Here is a 22,702-nt window from a genome sequence, read left to right on the forward strand (position 1 = left end):
CTACTGTTCCTCCATCCATCACATTTTAATTTGCAAATTAGACCCTATTGTGCTGTAAAACAATAGCGGAGATGAAGAACTGAAGTGCCCTTTAAAGGCTCAAAAGAGAACTGTACTGTAAATAACCGTCAGAGTTTAGATGATTTTATACTCTGTATTTCCGCTATCAGTGCATTGTTTCGCTCTCTTCATCCGCTATGACTCTGCTGTCTTCAAATTACATTGTTTGTTATGCTCAATTGTGAGACTCTTTATATTCTCAATAAATTAGAATGATACAAACAGCAGTAAAGCCGACAGAGCTCAGATAAAAATACATGGCTTTATTGTGAAAGCAGGCTGCTAGAGAGATAGCTCTTAAAGCGATATACTGGGATTTCACCAAATCTGGTTATGAAACGCATCAGGAAAAAGCTTTTCCTTAAAGGGAACCTGTTTTTTCTTTTTCACCTATAGTAAATGTATAAACCACTTTAGCTTTGCTAAGATTTCTATCATTTCTTTTTATAAACTATAATACCGCCAATGGATACTGCTGATGGATATCTCTAAATAGAATTACTGTTAAAATCATAAAATCTTAGCTTAAAATACATATATGAGAAGACCTCCTGTTATCATTTAAAGCAGGATTCCTAAAGCTTTCTCTACTGAAGCCTTTCCAACTAGAATATGTCAATGCCGGCTCATTATAAATGCTCATTTTGATTGTGACTGTAAATTCATAAGATGGGGTAAAAAAGGAAATATGAAATACAGTATAAGGCTATGTTCACACTACGTAAAAGTAGGGCTGTTGTTGTCATCGGCAACAACGGCCTTACTTTGTATGGTGTGGAACACTGCCTCATCTGCTATGGGATCCTGGCCGGAGCATATACACATCATATACGCTCTGGCCGGGATCCCATATGGTGCCGCGAAGAACTGATATCTCAGCTTTCTGCGGCCGCAATTCAGTGAATTGCGGCCGCAGAAAGACCTGTCAGTTCACACAATGTAGCGAGCGGCTTCGGCCGCTTGCTTCTTTGTGTGCTGTGTGAAGTTGTGATGCGGGCGCACGCTGATGCGCCCGCATCAGAACACTGCGGCCGGAAAGATCATTTGCAGAGACCGGCCGGGTCACGGAACGGCCGGTCTCTTACGCAGCAGGAACATAGCCTTAGTGTAGGTGGTCTACACAAGGTTTGTTTATAGTCTATAACCATTTTGATGCATAGGTCTGCATAGGAGCTGTATGCACAAAACAATCTAAAATTAAGACAATTTGCAATCCCCCTTTTTTAATATGAAATGCATAAGAGGTTTAAAATGTGAACATACCCTTGAAATATCAGTATATTTAATACAAGTGATCAGCCTCATGTATGTAAGCATAAATAATGCATGTAATCTCATTTATTAGATCAGTGCTGAGAATAGAAATACAGGTAACTTGAGTCTTCTGGGCTCCACTACAACATCTGTAATAGGTCCTGTCCCCATCAAGTGTAATTTATAATGCTGGCCTTTTCATATGCGTAAGGGCAGACTTTGGACTCCCTTAGGGCCATATTCCACGGGCCCGATCAACAGTGTAGACAAGAGCCGATCTGCTAGATCGGTGCTCGTTTACTGGGCCTATTCCACAGCCCGATGATTGTTTAGCGAGGGCTGCAGGGACATCGTTACTGATGTCCTTGCAGCCCTTGCAGCATACATTACCTAGCAGGGCTTCTCCTCCGCTCCGTCTTCCTTCCTCCCCGGTCCGGCGGCGCAGCATCAACTCCGGAGCGGCCTGACTGAGCTGTCAGACCACTCAGCCAATCACTGGCCGTGGAGGTCCCAGTCAGTGATTGGCTGAGCGGTCTAACAGCTTAGCAGGCCGTACCGAAGCTGATGCTGCGCTGCGGGACCAGGGAGGAAGATGGAGCGGAGGAGAAGCCCTGCTAGTTAATGTATGCTGCTGCTAATCAAATCGTCGGTCGCCCGCCGCTTACCGCTATTCCACGAAGTGATGCGCCGTTGGTGACCGATGATTTTACTTTTGGGCCTAAATAAACAATCAGCCGATGGCACGATCATCGGCTGATCGTTTTCTCTATTCCATCGATTCGGCCATCACTCCATGGAATAGGCCCCTTAGGTGCTAGATCCTGGGTGTGTCTGCTACCTCTACAACCTTATAGCTTGGATCCAACAGTAATGCATGCACATGGGATGCATTGTTGCCTTGCAGTACTGGGGTCTTGGGTTCTGCATGAAGTTGTATGTTCTCCCTGTGTTTGCATTAGCTTTTTCCAGGTACTCCTGCTTACTCCTACGCTCAACACAGCGGTTAATTTGGACTCTAAATTGTGAACCCTATTGGGGACAGTGAGTCACGACGACAAGCTTTGTAAAGCCTTTTTTTCATTTGGTGTGACTGAAGATGCTGGCATGTAGTGAATTCTATAATAGATAGCACCAACGTCTGGAAGGTCATGAAAATTAGACCCTTTTCCTGGATTATGCAACATTCAGACTTGCTCCAAATTTGCTTTTACTTATATTTTCCAATGAAAATGGAAGTCTGGGGAAGATGAGAGCCTGTTTTCATTTCACATGTTGCCTATGAAATGGATGTACTGTTCTTTATAACTGTGAAAATCATTAAGAATATTTATTCTAAAAACAATCTCTATGAATTTATAGTCAGGCGTCTCTGGGAATAAAAATACATTTACATCCAACCTCTTCATATTTGTTAGGTGATGTGACACCCGGCCACTTACAAGTTTTATGAGGAATCAAAAAAACCTGTACCTTCAATAGATGCCAGATTTGGCAACTGATGCAAAGGAAAGAAAAATCATATAATATTTTTTTTTTTTTCCCCCGGTTTAGTAGGTTGCCAATGTAAAGCCACCTTTATGGATTATGTCTGGCAGGTCCCAAAGAATGTTTGACAAGACCTAAGCAACCTTGTGCCTATACAGTGGTAGATAACTCCCATTGACTGCCCTTACATAAACATTACCATGTGGTGTACATCGGTATTCAGAGTTTTGTCTATACAATTTGGGCTTTGACATCATAATATATAGTGGCCAAATATATCCCAAAAAGGAACTCTTTCAGCATTTGTTTTTTCATTAGACAGTCAAGTCCACTCTGTAGGTTGTTTCCCCATTAGGGTAGGTTCACACTACGGAATCCGCACTGATATGTTCAAGGCGACACACATATCCACCCGTGCCATAGAAACCATTCTATGGCCGGACCGTCTCTGCGTTCTGCCAAAAGAACTGACAAGTCTATTCCTTTGGCGGACAGTGGAGTCGCCCCGGCCATAGAATGGTGTCTATGGAGCCGGCGGCTATGCGAGCTGTGAACAGGTATGAGCGACAGAATTTATCCGTGCAGATTACATAGTGTGAACCGACCCTAACAAGGACAGGTCCCCCTCAGTAGGCAGCTCCTCCTCCAGTAGGTAGTCACCCACATCAGATAGACAGGCCCCCTCTTAAGGTAGTTTCCCTTATTAGGTAGACAGGTCCCCCACTAGTACGTAGTTTCTCCCATTAGGTAGATATGTCTCCCTCAGTGAGTACTGTAGTTCTCCCCCTTAGGTATGTCCCCTCCTAGGTAGTTTCAGGTCCCCTCCTAGGTAGTTTCCCCATTAGATAGATTCCACCAGTATGTTGTTTCCTCCATTAGGTAGACAGATGTCCGGGGTGGCTAATTTCCCTGATTAGGTAGACAGGTCCCCCAGGTAGCTAGTTTTCCCCATTAGGTAGACAGGTCTCCTCAGTAAGTAGTTCCTCCATTATATGGAAAGGTCCCTCATGGAGTCACTAAGTGTCAGCAAAGTGATCTCTATGTGGTATATACAGTATGTACATCTTGAAACACAAGAACATTATAGACCAGGTGATCAATAAACATTTTAAATAACATTGATTTTTCAAAAAACATTTTTCTGGCATTTGCACTCTTCATTGTACAATGATTTATTTCATACACAACTTGATGTATATTGATTCTAGCAGTACAGAGGTAATATATTTCTATATCAATGTGTTACTTCACTGTATTATTAAAGTGATCTGATATATACTTGACTCTTGTATAATATCATAATTATTGATTGTTTCATTGACCCTTTCAAGAACATTGCTGATTAGGACCTTCGAAACAAGACAACATTTTGCTGCTTTAGACTATGTTCACAAACCATCTTTTTTTGGCCATTTTAGGGTTGTCTTTTTGGATAGCTTTAATTTATAGCCAAAAATACAGCCGTATTATTGAAATTATGCTTTTAATTCACAGAATACAGTCGTATTTTCAGCCCAAAATGATTGCCGTATAAAAAGATGGCTGTAAAATGGCCAAAAGAAGTAAAACACATTAACACCATGATAATGTGCAGTAACCCAAAGGACACTAGATGCTAGCTGGGGCTAGGTGTTGGTGTACCGACCAGGCACTTTTTACGGTGGCCAAGAGTGGTATTGCCCACCCCCGGGTATACTGACACATGACTTTGAGGTAGAACAGGTGTAGGTGCAGGAGCCGAATAGCCACAGAGTCTATTACTGAACCAGGAGACCCGTTTACTGAAGTTTCAATTGCAATATAAAAAGTACCTGGCAATAAGGTGCAGTAGCAAAAATAATATCCTTTCACAAGGTGGAAGACACAGATCACTTGAGCTGGGTTCTTGGCTATATACTTGTAGGTGTATGTAGGTACTTTGTAGTAGATATAGACTTGTAAGTTAAGGTGTAGGTTAGGTAAGTGGGCTACCGAGGGGATCTTGTCTAGGAAGTAGCAGAACTCTGTCGGAGTGACTGGACTGAAGAATATTTGATAGAAGAATAAACCGTACTCGCAGTTTGGAGAATACCGCCTCTTGCCAGAGAGATCACATAGTGGCAGATACGGTAGTACGGGCTCCAGGCTTGCACAATCAGGTGTAGCTAGCCACTCAAGATTACTCGAGATTACCAAGCTAATACCAATGAAGTACTACGGCTCTTTGCTCCACTACAGATCATCCAATAGTTGTGGAAACATCCTGACTTTGCAGAAGAGGAATTTCACCCCAGACGTAGGCAAAGTGGTAGTTTCCCCACCTTAGGCTTTTAGCACTGCATACTCTGACTAGGTTGAGGGGAGGAGTTGGGGGGGGGGGGTAGGGTATGGGCCCTTAGTGCAAATAGGGAAGAGGCTAGAGAGGTACACTGGCCCGTCACAACTCAGACATTGGTGCCACTGATGCTAAGCCTTACTCTCAGCAGTGGAGTAGCTGATATTGTGGAAAAGTAAATGCATATCTTACAGTACATCTTGCCTTACTGTACAGTCTAGTGGCTGTCAGGGGGATAGAGGAGGAGATTACTGTACAGTTTAGTGGCTATTAGTCAGGGGGATGGAGGAGGAAATTACAGTACAGCCTAATGTCCGTCGGGGGGGGGATGGGGGGGGTAGAGAAGGGAACTACAGTAGAGTTTAGTGGTCATCAGTCTGTGGTGGTAGAGTAGGGGATTACAGTACAGTTTAGAGGCAGTCAATTGGGGGAGTATCTAACTGGTGAGGGGGTGAACTGTAGTGGTTGAGGTGAACGCCCAGTGGGCACCTAAGCCTAAGTTGCATAATTTTTTAAACAATTACATTTCAATGCTGTTTCCTGACCAGGGAACTCTGGTCGGGAAACAATGATCCAATATGATGGCTCTGTCATAAACACTTGATATCAGTTGTTATAGAGAAATGACATTGATCTGGTTTATTTCCCCAAGACAAGCAATGTCAGTGGCGGCAGCTGCTCAATGATTCTCCTCTGTCCCCTCTATTATAGCACATTTGGCCAAGCTGAGCCTGCATATTATTAGGGTGGTTGGGGTGGTGATGATTTCATGTGTATAGCAGTTATACATCCCACCAGAGTTAGCAACTCTTTATTTAAACCATTATTAAGATTTGCACCTATAATTTCTATTAGAACTATTATAGTCACAAGTGTGGGAAGATCAGTGAGACTGGATGGTTAGTGTGAGAGACAGGGGACATTGGGTACATGACTTCTTCCCATCAGGCGTGCTATAATGTTTAACTATTTAACAGTTGTGAGCATCATTGAGGATTTTCTGATGCTTGAATGGCTGCTTGGTTTCTGCTTGATAATCTGGGGACTCTCATTTCAGCTGATATGATAGATGACTTAGTATTCTTGCTCCACTGATCATGTGTCCTTCATCTCAGTGTTAACCTTGTGACATCAATGCCTTCTCCAAACACCTTGAGAGTTCTGAAACCAAGATCCCGAAACAAACATGAGACAAGCCATTAACCTATTAACTGAATGTATCAATGATTATTGTGATGGAGCCACGCTCCTCACACTCTGCAGTACTCTTGGGGGTCATCACATGTTTTTGTCTTTTCAATAGTAACTACATAAAGAAAAAACAGTAAATAAAGATTTTTGTAACCCTTTTCTGGGTTTTAAACAGCCTTAGGCTATGTTCACGCTGCGTATGATTCCGGCTGTAGTGTGAACTGCAAATATACGCACGTAGTTTTGAGGTTGATGCGTTCGCTTGAAAGTATACGATATACGCCCACACAATGCACACTACGTATGAGCTTACGGCCGGATCGTATACGGCGCCGTGAAAAATTAACAAGACCATTGTTTGAGGACGGAAATGTTCCAACTCACAGCCGTGGATTTCCATGCGGTCCCGTACGAAGTACATATTTCAGCCAAATTGAACTTGATTTTTCGATTCAAAAGGTTCTGTGAGTTTTATTGGGCTGGGCGAATATTTCCAAGTAAATGACCTGTTTCAGATTGCTTCAAAACAAGCTAGGGAAGCATAACTCTACTCCGGGTGTATGTTCGCAGTTCGTACGCATCCGGCCGCATGTCTGTTTTTCCCACGCCTGTAGTTTCAGTCGCACGTGTACGGCGGCGTACGAAATGCGGCCGGACTTGTACGCAGCGTGAACATAGCCTCAAATAGATTCCAATTAGAGATGAGCCAAAGCGCTCATCAAGCGAAGCGAATCATTTCATTTGATCAGCGCTCCGCTCATCAAGCCGCCAGGCTTACCGCACTGCTCCGCACCCTGCCACTCCTCCCAGGATGCGGGAAAAAGCTGGATTCAATCCTGGAAAACTTCTTCTAGTTTCCCTGGATTGGATCAAGCTTTTCCCTGGCACCTGGAGTGGTGCGGCAGGGAGCGGAGCAGTGCGAGAAGAGCGCTTGATGAGCGCTTTGACTCATCTCTAATTCCAATCTCAATGCAATTTTTGGTGTATATTTTTTTCTACCACCCAAATACATGCCTGAAAAATATAAAAAATGGCTGATAAAACACAAAAAATATGTGAATATAGCCTAAAAGCATGAATAACTAGACTAGCCTAAATCTCAATGGTAACCAAGTTTGCCAGTGAGCAGATTATACTAGGTTTGTGTAAATAAAATCTAACCATCGTATATAAAACACCGTAAAATAATTGGTTATCAGTTCCTTATCTTTTTAACCCTTTGAGGACCAGGCCCACAATGACTCAGTGGACCGCGCAAATTTTGATCTTGATTTTGATTTTACAGGAATAGTTGTACTGTGTAATGGCGCCTTTCATTTTACCATAACGTGTATGACGGGATTCCAAAATTATTATTTATGAAGATATAAATAGGTGAAATCGTAAAAAAGAATGCAACATGGTAACGTTTGGGGGGTTCCTGTGTCTACGTTATGAACTATATGGTAAAAGCGACATTATACTTTTACTCTATAGGTCAGCCCAAACACAGCCATATGCAGGTTTACACAGATTCTCTAATGTTATTTATTTTTTTTTTTTTTATGAAAACCTGTTTTTTGGCAATTAGTTATTAATAAAATGGGCCTATTGTGACGCTTATAACGGTTTTATTTTTTCACCTACTGGGCTGTATGGGGTGTCATTTTTTCCACCATGATCTCTAGTTTTTATTAATACCATATTTGTGCAGATCGGATGTTTTTATCACTTTTTATTAATTTTTTTTATATATAATGTAACATCAAATCGGTAATCCGCGCACTTTTTCCCCTCTTTTCGTGTAAGCTGTTTGCCATTCGCAATGATGCTTGTTATATTTTAATAGATCGGACACTTACACACGCTACAGTATATTATATGTTTATTTATTTATTTTTATATATTTTATTTATATAATGGGAAAGGGGGGTGATTTAAACTTTTATTGGGGGAGGGGCTTTGGGGTAGTTTATTGGTGTTTTTAACTTTTTTTTTTTTGCACACATTTGAAGTCCCTTTGGGGGACTTTTACATACACTTGTGTGATTATTCACACTGATAACAGCTTCATAGCAAGAGAAACACCCAGGACGTACAGTTACGTCCAGGGTCGTCTAGGGGTTAAAGATCTGTTCACAAATAGCATATTCATTAATTAGCATTAATTAGCGATATTTTACTGCAAATTAGCAATTTGCAGCAAAATAGCTCTGATTAACACAAAGTAAACGCTATATAATAATAATAATAATAATAATAATAATAATAATAATAATAATAATAATAATAACTTTTTATTTATATAGCGCCAACAGATTCCGCAGCACCTTACAATTCTGGGGGTACATACATAAACAAAAATAGACATTACAGAGATATACATATAATTATCCATACATGGAAGGAGGGCCCTGCTCGCATGCATGAGCTTACAGACTATTAGGCTATATATGAACATAGCCCTAGCTGTCAGTAAATGGAACATAGTTATTAATAACCCCGAAACTGCGCAGACCAAATATTTTTTACCTGTTATAATGTATTACCATAGTAAAAAGGCGGGCAGGTGTAACAAAGTAAACTCCACACTGATACATTGTAGCAAACTTTATGAGAGAAGAAAGCTGCAACAGGCTATGTTCACACTACGTTTAACAGCGTCCGTTGCATATATATATAGCCGATACCTTGTAGAAGATACCTTTGTATTGGTTGCAGGAATGTTTTTCTTTTTTTTACTATTGATTTGTGTGCCTGCAAATCAATTAGCCATTCACTTCAATGTTATTGTGCGAACAACTATTATTTCCAGACCTTTTTCACTGAACATCATCTGGAAATAACAGGCAGGTACATTATTTTAACGCCCGTTCACTGTGTGAACACAGTGGGCGACCTTGCCTTGACTTGCAATGCCGCCTCTGCAGTAAAGAACGGACGCTGATTCCATTGCAATCAGCGTTTGTTCTTTACAAAAAAATAACAATGTGCGAACATAGCCAAATATATAATGTTGCAGATATATTCAGTTCACAGAGAATTTCATAAAATGGATTTAATTTGAGCGTACCCCAGCTGTAAGGACCCTTTAGATGGGCTGACTCATGCCTGTACATATTCAAGAAAGTTCCAATTCACTGACTGCAAATCAACTTTTTGAACAGATAAAAATGTTGAGGAAATTAGATACAATATATATTAGAGCTGGCAGAATGCTTAATGTTAAAGTGATTTGATCACATGAAGAAGGAAGAATACTTTAAAGTGGTATTCCAAGTTCAAATAGTCACAGGATAAGGTATAAGTGTCAGATCGCAGGAGTGAGAGTCAACGCATTGCTATTCTATTCATTGTTTCTGAGCTGCTGAAGATAGTACAATGCTCAGCTACCTACAGCAGCTCCCATAGGGATAAGTTATTTTAATTTGGAGCACCCCTTGAAATTAACATGTCAAAAGTTAATGTAAATGAGAGTACTGCTTTAAGTTGACAGATCCGCTTTAATAGTCCTCATTCTTATCAGCCTGTTTTACTCCTCCTCACTTGGTTTCCTCAACTCTAGCTTCTTTGTCATCACAGTCATGACTATATGCCTCATCTGTCTTCTCTATAGCTCTTCTCACCGCTTAAAATTATTATTCTATACATTTTATCATCATGTTACCTTTTTCATCTTATCTTAATTGTCTGCACTTACTTCACATCCATCCATCTATATAGAAGATATAAAGAGACTTAATTCTGGAAATACAGAATGACTATGCTTGGATGAATATTAACACTTTAAAAACTACAACGTACAATGTAAAATAAAAGATATAGAATAAACTTATAACTGTAATTTTGAGATTAAAATACAGCTATTATTTCAATGTAAACGACTCAATGTCTTTTTTTTTTTTGGCCATTTGACAGCGGTTTTTAGAAAGTCATTATTTCAAGCCCAATAACCACTGTTATTTTAAAACAATAGCCGTTATTTGTTGAGGAACGGCTGTTGTTTTGGCTCTAAATGTTGGCCGCCCTAAAAACTGTCCATCAAATGGCCAAAAAGAGACATTGGGGGACATTTATGAAAGCTGCACCCCTGGCATACACCAGAGAAAAGGCGCAGATTTGCTCCTTCTCCCTGGCACACACTTCCCGCATTTCCCCACTTGCCCAATGGGCGGATGGGGACACCAAGACGGGGAGGAGGCGTGGCCTCCTCCTGCACCAGATTTACCATGATTTATGCCTGCATGTAGATTTACGTGCCCGCCATGCAGCGAACACAGGTCAGGCCAGATTCACTAAGAGGCGTGCGCCTTTTTATGAATCTGGTGGGGCAATTGGAGACAGGGCCTACTTGTATGCTGGTCTTTATAAATGTCGCCAATTTTTTTTGTTGTGGCCTTATAATGTGCTCCATTTAAGTCAATGGGAACTTGGACGGCAGTGCACACACTGTATAGAATGAAAACGCTTACTGATGCATGTGGAGAGTGAAGGCTAGCCTGTTTAGTCTGTTCCCACAGAAAAGATACTGTAGTGGAAATTGCTGAAAACCGCTGCTGTATATTTGCATGCGTTGCCACAGTCAGGGTGATTATATTGACCACTGTTCATGAAATAGCTGAGCAGGTCTGCTACATCACATCTCACGGGGACTGACTCAGCAGAGTACAGGTGGTAGTGCGGGAGCCATGGAGGTAAGTGTGTGCTATTTTTTTCACTCCCTCCCTCCCTGGGCATTCCGCAAAAAGGGATCCTAGCCTTTAATTTGGCACTCGATATAAGAACCAAGATGTTGTAGAGCACAAATGTAATAAAAAAACATATAGTATATTCACTTATGTTGAGTATGGAGCTGAACGTTACAATAAACATGAGTAAAGAATTTAAATTTTTCACTGAATCTTAAAATAAGGTAATCCTTTAATAGTCCCACCATGTAGAGATTCAGTGTGCTATAGCAGCATAGATAATATAAATACAGAAAGCCCCAAGGTAAAGGCATTACAGTGAGAGTAGGTACAGGTTAAAAAGGTAAAAAGAGAGAAAAAAAAAAAAGTAGAATGGATATCACAAGATTAAAAAACATTTCAGTCCTCTATATGGAATGGTCCCTGCTTAGGTCTGAGTTAGTTGTCCAGCCTAACCGCAGCAGGAAGGAAAGACTTCTGATAGCGCTTCTTTCTTACACTTTGGGTGAAACAGTCGGTCACTGACAGTACTGCCCAGTGCTATCACAGTTATTCTTCAGCATAGAATTCACCCCGGACAGTATCCTTCTGTCACTCACCACCTGCACTGGGTCCAGGGGGCTCCCCAGGACAGAGCTGGCCCTTCTGATTAGCTAGTCCAGTTTGTTCCTATCGCTGGTTGATATGCCACTCCCCCAGCAGGCCACTCTGAAGAAGATAACTGATGCCACTACAGAGGTGAAAAAGGCCCTAAAAAGCTTATTATTAAGGAGCAAACACAGGTACTAATAGGTGTTGACTCAATGCCTGTCCTTTGGATCTCCACTGGTTTTTGACGATATCTGCGCTTGCGGAAGTCCATCACCATCACCTTGGTCTTCCCAGCATTGATCCTTAGGTGGTTCCGCTGGCACCAATCCACAAGATCCCTGTTCATTTCTCTGTACTCCCTGTTGTCTTCATCTGTAATTAGGTCTATTATAGTACTATTGCAGTATTGCAGTAGCACCTAGATGAGTTGCACCTAAAGTCTGCAGTGTACCATATGTAGGGGAAAGGAGCAAGAACTGTACTCTGAGGTGCCCCTGTATTAGGCTGGGTTCACACTTAATGGATGGAAAAATGGATGCATTTGTGTGCATCCTTTTTAAATCGTTTCCCCATTGACTTCAATTATTAAAAAAAAAAAAGGGATAAAAATGCATCCTTTTTTCTAACGTACACAAAAACATACCTCACCTTATTTTTGTGTACGTTAAAAACAGGATGTGTTTTTATCCATTTTTTCTACAATGGAAGTCAATGGTAAAAATGGATGCACACAAATGCATGTGTTTTTCCATCTATTTTATGCAAAAAAAAAAACGATTGCAAAAATGTAGTGTGAACCCAGCCTTACAGATCACAGTGTCTGATACACAGTATGGGCCTCTCACATAGTGAGATTGATATATGAGGTAATCTAGGATCCAGTCGGAGAGATGGAGGTCCACTCCAACAAGGGCCAGCTTGTCGCTCAACAGTCCCGGCTGTATGGTGTTAAAAGCAATGGAGAATTCAAAGAACATTCTTCTTACAGTGTTCCCTGGTTTCTCCAAGAGAGAAATAGCTCTGTGTGCTTCTGGAGTGCTGCAACTTATTCATTGCATTGTATGTGACTATGGATCGATACACTGAATAGGCAGGGCATATTTACATGGAATAGTGTTTCACCAGCTGGAAGGAAGTTCTGCAGAAGTCTCATTGTCATCCAGGGTAACCTCTCACAAGAAACGTGCACTAGGCAGTACGACTCTATTGTGTTTGCTACAAGTAACATTTATAGATTCAGGAAACTATGAGATCAACAATAAACCATAGTTTCATCTCATCGTTGCTCTTTTGTTGGATTTACACTGGACTATTATTTTTACGATTACTCTGAAATGATGAAACCATAAAAAGAATTGCTTTGTGTAAGTTGTATAAAAGTGAGTAGGTCTGGCTTGGGTGAAAGTCTTTGATCACCTGTATAACTCTAACCCTTCTATTCCCTTGGTTTACCAATGAGTTACATATTTAAATAAACAGGAAAATGTCTCTATGACACTTCACAAGAAGCGATTTATCATTATGCAAACATGAAGCTCCAACTATGGGGTAAGTCAGAATAGATCCTGGAAATCCATTGTGTTATGCGGCTTATGCATCTATAAACATCCAACATCCAACAAAGGAATCCAAACAGCTCCAACCCGCCCGCGTATTTGTCCACTTAACTTCTTTGATTCATGACCAAAGAGAACATTGAGCAAATGTGACCTTAAATTAACTCCCCTGGAAACCTGTGACATCCTCATTTAGAAGTCACCTCCTTCCCCATTGTCTTCAAGAAGCAGAAGAAGCAGAGGTGTTATCTGCAAACACAATATGGAGAACCAGTGGAGAAGCAGAATGCCACCTGGGATCCTAAATGAGGACGCACTGCTAAGAATCCACTGGATAAAGCTCCACTACATTACGCTCTGTAATTCCTGCTCTCATTGTCTGTCCCATTATGTCCTGTGAATCACAGTGCTAGCAGTTGGTGTTTTTCTATGCAGATTCTGCATCTCGGAGTACACAGTCACTGCCGCTGTCTGCCTTTAATTCCATGATTAGCGGTTTACTCAGACATTGGCTGTGCCGCGTTCTGGAAGTGCTGGCACCATCCGCAGAGATGAAGGAACGCACAGTGTTCTGGGTTTAATTAATACATTTGTTGCCTCGTTCTGAAGCTGTTCTTTGTAGCTGATGTCTGCAGGTTCATTGCCTGGAGCAAAACTACACCCCCAGGTTATGACTGTACATGAAAGATTTATAGTTAATAACATGCAGCACTGCAAATACCGGGCAGCGGGACCCCATAATCTCTGCTTTCTATAAGAAATCAGGAACGGTAAAAAATTATTATATTTCCTTGAAATAACAGTACAAATAAATTCTGCAGTAATACAAGTCTTTGATGAAAAATTCTTTTCAGCTGTTTCTGGGACTAAAAGGTGACAACCAGACGGGCAACATTACAGCTCTCCAGCCAGCTTAGACACAGCCCCTCTGTCCTGCTGCATCCTGCAGAGTCATAGTCAGGACTTAGTTCACCTGAGGCAAAGATATACTGCTCTGCCTTGTATCTAAATACCCTGGTTTTACTTGTTTGCCACTTTCTCTGGCACTCCCTAGCCAAAATGATAAAGCTGCCTAGTTTTATAGACACCCCCCTCCCCACCCCAATTGTTGTAGAATTGCCCTTCAGCAGTGTAGGAGGGCAGAGTAAGGGCCCTTAATAGTTAATCGTTAAAAATGGCTTAGTCTAATAGGACCCTAACGCTCCATGTGGTTTCATTTCTAATTGTCACTTTATGCACCAACTAATATGCGACTGAATAGAACTTGTAAAAACTTCATAGGAGAAGAAAACTCTAAAGGCGGTACCACAGGGAAGGATATAAGGGGGAAGTGAGCGGTGGTCTGCCACTCCTATTACAAAGATCGATGAGCAGCAGGCCGACGCTGGCGTGATCACGATTTTTCAACATTTTGAAAGACCACGATCAGCTAATAACATGCATGTCGGCTTATCATGGTCTTTTAAGATAAGCTATTACATCGAATAATTATTGGCTGGAACAACCGGTAATCTTCCAAGTAAAAGGGCCTTAAAGGGGTATTCCGGAAAAAATTTACTTTCCCCACAGGATAGGGGAAAAGTAGGAGGTCATATTGGACCCCGTCGACTCTATTATGAATAGAGCCCTGGATTGACACGCCATCCACTTCTCTATTCATTCCTATGGAGCCGAGTACAGCACTGTTGCGGCGTACTTGGCTCTTTCCTATGCTCCATAGGAATGAATAGAGCCGCGAGTCGCGTGCCGAATTAAGGCTCTATTCATAACAGAGTTGGCGGGGTGCGATACGAAGATCGCCGGGGAGTTCAGGGGTCGGTCCCCCCATTGCGATCTCTTACTTTTCCCCTATTCTGTGGATAGAGGAAAAGTTAATTTATACTTTTAGCCTACTATTGAGAGTGGGTGCTTCATTTTAGGATAAAATGCACCCCCTTTTCCTCTTTATATACACAACAGTTTCATTACTCCCCATACAAGTTACTGATCGATACTCAATTTTCATTATCCCAGTGATCTATGTTTACATTGTTCTATACCTACACAATTACCATGAAATGGATATGCACTGCCAGTCGCAACATATTAGCAATTGCACATGTAATTAACCACCAAAGAGAAAGTGTATGTTATAAGGGGTGCAACCGGCAGACCACTCCAAATCTTTAAGAGTAATTTTGCAAACTATACAAATATATCAAGTCCTATATAAAACACTTAAAAACAACTATAGATTTGATTTGTGCTGTGCAGCACCAAACATGTAAGTGAATGAACGAAAAAAAGAAAGACGATCCAAATGTAAAAAAAAGACAAAGGGTAAAAACAAAAAGTATCTCCAATATTTGTATGGAATGATGTGAAGTTAAGGGGCGCTGAACCCTTGTGTTACATCAGACAACACTGACTTTGGTCCAAACTCCGTAAGTCCCATGACCTTCAGGGACTACAGTGCTGTTTTAGCCCTGTGCACTAGGCTGCCTTTAAATTAAATTAAAGGGGTTATCCAGCAAAAATCTTTTTCTTTCTAATAAACTGGTTTAAGAAAGTTATAGAGATTTGTCATTTACTTCTATTTAAAAATGTCAACTCAGCTGCTGTATGCCCTGCAGGAAGTGGTGTTTTCTTTTCAGTTTAACACAGTGCTCTCTGCTGCCACCTCTATCTGAGACAGGAACTGTCTCAGACAGAGGTGGCAGCAAAGAACACTGTGTCAGACTGAAAAGAAAATGCAACTTCCTACAGGACATACAGAAGCTGATAAGTATGGGAAGGCTTGATTTTTAAATAGAAGTTGATTTAAAAAAAAAAAAAAAAAAAAAAAAGCTTAATAACCCCTTTAAAGTTGATGAAAATGTTCTTGATGAGTTGTTCTTTGGGTGAAATGTAACAATGAACATTCGTGTTAGCTGATTAATAGCAGCTCGCCATTATCTGGAGTACAGTCAGCTATGTCTGAAATTTTTGTCTCGCTATTGGATGAAAGATCTTTTGATCTTTTGTCCAGGAAAGATCTTTCTTCCATGAACAATTTTTCAGGAAAGAATGTTCTCAGAAAGTCCTCGGTATGTTCTCAGACAGTTTGTCCTTTGTCGGGTTATCGTGGGTGGGTAGTTCAAATAACTATAACTACCAATGTAAAGTAAAAGGTGTATGGCTGTGTGTGCGAAACAGATGATCTAGCAACAGCTGTTTAACCAACAACCTATTTCTTTTTAGTGTATATGGCCAAGTTTCCCTGCACAACAGTGCTCCCTTCCACCTGGCTATGCAGAAATATACAGCACACAACCAGCCTAAAGGTGCCCATACACCTTATACTAAAGTCAGGGCCTCCTGACTTCTGTTGGTGGAGATAGAGGTTGGGCGTGATGGAACACCAGACCCATTTGTTGTGGAAGGAATAAGCTGATGCCAAAGCAGTCTGGCTGGGGCTTACCCCACTCCTCCCTATAGGGAACACATAAACATTCTGCCATGCTGAAATATAATATGTATGGGGCAGTCGATAACTGTCAGTCTACAGTTGTTAAAAATGTATGGGCACCTTAAAAGGGCAGTGCTGGAGTTTAAACAGGTCTTATAGGGTCCTTCAATGTCAGATCCTCTAGATCATATAGTTCATATAGTCGGACAGCCAAGCAATATGCCATCACTTTATAAAAATCTACTGATCTAGTAAGACTGACTTAAAGAGTAAAATGCTGTCCTTCAGAGACCATGTATTACTTATGCAATCTAACCGGATTTATAGACACAATGGTAACAATAACTACCAGCTCTTAACTAGTAAAGATTTGAAAGCAGTTAAGAGTGTTGTGGCATTATGAAAAAGCTATAGATCTGCTCAGGGACTACGCATACTGTCCCATGTCCATATTCACATACTTCAGTAATAAAGAACTTCTGTCCATATAACTGAAGGTAAATTACATAATCATCTGTCCTCTAGAAAAGTAGCTATGCATAATCGTTTTCACCTCTGTATAATTTATCCTGGGATGACCAGGCAGTTTACTTGCAGTTGTGTAGAAGGAAGTGGCATAGAGATGAATCCTTTCAACAAACATCCTTACATCTGAGGATGTGCTTAAGACAACCTCATTTCCCTTTCATAACTCGCATCTTAAAGCAGTGGAACTTATGCAAATATAGTTACACCTTGTTTTAAAGGGAAACTATCAGCAGGTAAGATGCATCTATATAGCCCTGTATCCCACGGGGTGCATGGGATGAAGGTAATTTTCTTATCCTGATCCTCAGAACTCTTTTCTGGAAATTTGTAGTTTATTAGTTATGTAAATGAGGAGGTTTTGGCGCACAGGGGGGACGGCCTACCTTTAAGCGCCAGAGTGACGTCACCAATATACACTTATAGAGAGGGCCAGTTAGTGCACTGAGGATAGTACTCCTGCCCATTAGTGCACAAAACCGCCTTTACATATCTAGTAAACTAAAAATTTCCCAACAACAGAGCTTACCATCAAGAAACTTACCTTCATCCTCTGCGCCATGTGCATTATAGGGACATATAAGCAGCTTAAATGCTTCTAACCTGCTAATAGTTTCCCTTTAACTTCTGTATTTAAATGATTAGATTTTGAAACTTACAGCTGGCACTAGAGGGAGCTATTGTATGCTATTTTATTGTACCTCTAATAATGTGACTGCAGTCTGTGAGACAGACCCTGCTCATCTAATAATGAGCCTGCAGTCTGTGAGACAGACCCTGCACCTCTAATATTTGTGACTGCAGTCTGCTAGACAGACCCTGCACCTCTAATAACGTGACTGCAGTCTGTGAGACAGATACTGCACCTCTAATAATGTGAGTGCAGTCTGTGAGACAGACCCTGCACCTCTAATAATGTGACTGCAGTCTGTGAGACAAACTGTGCTTTCCTAAGCGCCCTATTACAAGGAAGAATAATTGTGCAAAAAATCGTAATATAGTTTGAATTAAAGCGATAATCTTTCTGTGTAAATGCGGACAGCGATCATACGACTAACAAAAATTTGCTTGTGTGTCGTTGATTGCATCTTCGAAAACATGAGCATTAAAATGCTCAAATACAGGATAGGTATACTCCGTTTACAGTGAGCAAGAAAAAAATGGCTGGGTTGTTATGTGCAGAAATTTGACATCTCGTCTGTGTGGTATGTCCACATTGTACACTGTGGTCACTAATATAGACCCTTTAAATAAATGCCTGTTTAAAAGAAACAATTACCACTAAGGATTATATACAGTACGAGTCATTGTTGTCATTATAATGGGCATAGGAGCCACAGAAACTATTAAGGGAGCAGAATATCTAAAACAAAATTGTTTGGCTTAAAGGGCTGAATCTAAAACTTTCCAAAGTACCCAAATTTGTTGCAGATTGGTCTAATCATTTGGTCATACATAAAAAAGGCACAAGAAGTTTATTTTTATAGACTGTATATAAGAAAAGATATCCAGTAACCTCCTAAGCTCCTCCGAAGGAAGATGACTGCAGACTGTCAGAAGAAGGGGTTAATTATGCGCTGGCTATGCAACATGCTTTTGAGCAGAAAGAAAATAAACAGCAACAACACGCAAGTAAATAAGCTCTGAAATACTAGAATACTAGTAATCCCTGATTTATTCTTTAGAAACAGTGTAGCTTCTGTTAGAGTGGATAGACTATTGTACAGATTGCAGCTTTATAGCCCAGTCTGTCTCTCTACAGAAAATAACAGTGAACATTTAAAGGGGTATTCAAATCAACTGGTGTCAGAAAGATATAAAGATTTTTTAACTTACTTTTATTTAAAAATCTCAATCTCAGTGCTTATCAGCTGCTGTATGCCCTGCAGGAAGTGGTGCATTCTCTCCACTCTGACACGGTTCTCTCTGCTGCCACCTCTGTCCATGTCAGGAACTGTCCAGAGCAGTAGCAAATCCACATAGAAAACCTCTCCTGCTCTGGACAGTTCCTGTCACTGTTAGAGATGTCAGCAGAAAGTGTTGTGTCAGACTGGAGAGAATACACCACTTCCTGCAGGCCATACATAAGCTGATAAGTACTGGAAGACTTGAGTTCTTTAAACAGAACTAATTTACAAATCATATATCTTTCTGAAACCAGCTGATTTGAAAGAAAAAAAAAAATAACTGTGTGTCTATACAGGGAATTTGGCTATGAATAAATATTGCAAAGCAAAAAAGCACAAAATTTTGGATCTCTTGAAAATAACAAACAAAATCAAAATGATGTGTCAGTGGGGGCCTTCTCTTTGATAACCAGTGAGGCAGGGATGTTTTCTCTGTCCCCTTTCATTCAGTGTCATGATGAAGCTGATTTTGCCTTGAAATCCACATTGTTCCAGTTGTTGGAGGAATGTGAGGAGACTGGCAGACTTGTTAGCATATGAACAATGCTGATAATCAAGGTAAATACAGATTGCCAAAGCAAATTATGTGACAGCTATCAAGTGTGCGTTACACTAGGACCCCACCAGGTATCTGCTCATCTAGCGAGCGCTGCTATTTTCTTGTCATCTCCCCAGTCTGGGCTGCTCTTCTCTAGCACATGTATGGATAACTCCCAGGTAGAGCAGAACAATTGAGGAGGACGGCGCAGATAAGGACATCAGCTCAACAGTTATCAGCTCAGCCGCCTTGTTTACAGATGCGTCAGCTACATAATTCACAAGTGCATTGTGAAACAAAGAATGAGATATCTTATCCATTAACACCCAGTACAACACAGCAGCTTTCTATGGTGATTGTGGGAATCACATGAGGAATGGAGATAGGGACAGAAAGGGAGGAAACTGATGGGAATTAATAGAAGGATAGCAATCAAGTCAACTAGAATAGATCTGAGGCCCACATGGCTATTGAGGGGGATCGGAGCAGATCTGTATGTAATGGAGATATAAAGAACATGAGCAGCCAGGTATGTGAGTTGACTGAAGTGTTCTTCTTCAGGGATATCACAGCGAGATGATGGCTCGATAAGTGTTCTTTATTTGTGTTCTTTCCTGTCTTCAAGCAATAACAAGTGATCTGAAGGCTTAATAATGAAGGTTCATTGTTCTTGTGTCTATCAAAGTATATAATGTCATTGTTTCAATAGCAGCTCTCCAAATATATTGTCTTAATACTGGAAGAAGCAGCAGGATCAACATAATAATAATAATAATAATAATAATAATAATAATAATAATAATAATAATAATACACAAAGCATCTGCGGAAACCCTGTAGTTCATAGACTACAGGCCACCATGATCAACAGGAATGGAAGATTTTCAAACTGAGTAAATGTGACAGAATTCCGCCTGCCTGACTGTCAAACAGCGTCTCTCTAGGAGGGCTCGCGCACCTCCAATCCATTGCCATGTCAATTCTATGAGCAGAGAGCGGAGGAGAGCGGAAGTGCGCAAGCCGTCCCATAGAGATGCTGTTTGACACTGAGGTGTGAACATACCCTATTACAGGAACACTCTAAAACGGAATGATGCTCTGCATTCTGGGGCAGATTACCGTGATAATGCTGTTTAATCTATCCAGATGATGTTATAGAGAGAGCAGTATATAACAGAAAGTAAGCGGATCGAAATATAGTTTTGTTGGAAAACAAAAACCATCCTGACTCACACATTGCAATTGCTGCCCATTCTGGGTTTAGAAGCACAGCAGACGGTCTTATTCAGTGATTGACAACTTAGGAACGCTTATGCTGCGTTTACACGAAACGATTATCGTTCGAATTTTTGCATAAAAGATCGCATTTGAGCGATAACCGTACCGTGTAAACACAGCAAATGATCAAACGACGAGCGAGAAATCTTTCATTTTGATCTTTCAATATGTTCTTAAATCGTCGTTCGCTGAAAATTCGCAGATCGCTTAGTGTAAACAGTCTTTTACCGATTTATCCTATGTAAAAGATGGGCTTAAGCGATTTTAAAAACTATTGCAATAACGATTTTTCTTATGAATTTTCTAACGCTTTATTCGCCTAAATGCTGATCGTTATAAAAACCAAATTGTTGCTTCAAAATTGTTAAACAATCGATTGGGCGAATTATCGCTCCGTGTAAACATAGCATAAGTGCTCACAATCTGCCACAGTAAAAAGATCAATCAGCCAATGAACGAGCTTGTTCATCAAGTGAATGGATCTTTTATGCAGCCCATTTGATGCATCTGTGTCAATTGCACCTGTGTAAACAGGTGACATGCAGCCGACAATGAGGCATTGAATGTGCTGCATGACCAGTCGTGCCTTGTGGCATAGTCAGGCATAGTCAGTAAGTCACCAATCACAGAGTTCAGCCCTTGCTTCCTACAGCCTGTCAGCCCATGTAAAAGGGTCTTAAGGAGGTCACTATACACATTAGATGGCCAGCCTGGCCTATCAGACTCGGCAAAATCAGCCAACACTTATCTATTGTATGACCAGCATTACAGTACCATTGTTGTCCCTAACAAGATCTGGAGAAAATTGTATCTACTTGAAGTAGATAATGATGTTTTCTATTGAATGACTGCAAGTAGATTAGACTATGAAGAATGAATACAGAAATTATATTGAAATAGTAAATAACCTTTATAGGAAGAACAAAAATGTGGGGGTGAAACTGGAATATTCCTTTAATTTATGATGTGTATCTGTGGTTATATATGAACTGAACATTCTGTGTCCCACTGGGATCCTAGTGGGACCTGTTCTTGGGTGTCATCTGTCCGTAGGTTTGTGCCGCTCAGTCTAAGGGCACCATAGCCTAGTGACACTGAACAGATCCATGCATTTCTTAGGATCCTCACACACTTAACACTTTTGCGGTCATTACATGGTCATTTAAAACATTCGCCGGGGTGATTATGACCATACGACACACCTACTTTTTTAAAACCTTTTTACGAACGACTGAAAATTTTCTAATTTTACAAACCGATTAGCGAATTATCTTTCAAAGACCAACAATTTTTTTTTCGACATGCTGAAAAACAATTTTGAATGGAAATATAATGATTTTGCCTTTGTCGTTCGCTCGTTAGCACCAATTCCACAAAGCGATTATCGTTAACGAGCGGTCGTTGGAGCGAGTTTATGAATGATAATCGTTCCATGGAATAGGGCCATAAGGGCCCTGAAGCTACTTACTAGGATGGCAGTGGCCTTCGTCTTTCAAGTTACACCAGTGTGTGGTTTCCTTATTGCCTGAGAAAGGCTACAAAACATTGAATAAAGGAACTCTTTACAGGGAAGTTGTTTCCTTATTACACACAACCACCACCTCAAAACATAGTGCAAGTACAGAGTGAATGCCCACATGTATCCTCCCTTGGTTCCATCTGGACTCCCTGCATAACTCTTCTATCAGTAGAAGACCTAATGATAAAATAAACTAAAAAAACTAAAAAAAGCAAGGAAGTCTAGAGTAAGCGAAAAAGGTTTCCCTTGCAGCCATTTTTAAGGTGTTTAGTGTAATCAATAAACAAAAGAAACAAAGCCTGTGTGCACAGCAAGGTAACACCAGAGCGACAAAGTCTTCCCACTGCCACCCACCGGGTGTTGTGAGCTGTGAAATCAGCTACATGATTG

This window comes from Dendropsophus ebraccatus, chromosome 6 (assembly GCF_027789765.1).
Source record: "Dendropsophus ebraccatus isolate aDenEbr1 chromosome 6, aDenEbr1.pat, whole genome shotgun sequence".
Taxonomy (NCBI): Eukaryota; Metazoa; Chordata; class Amphibia; order Anura; family Hylidae; genus Dendropsophus; species Dendropsophus ebraccatus.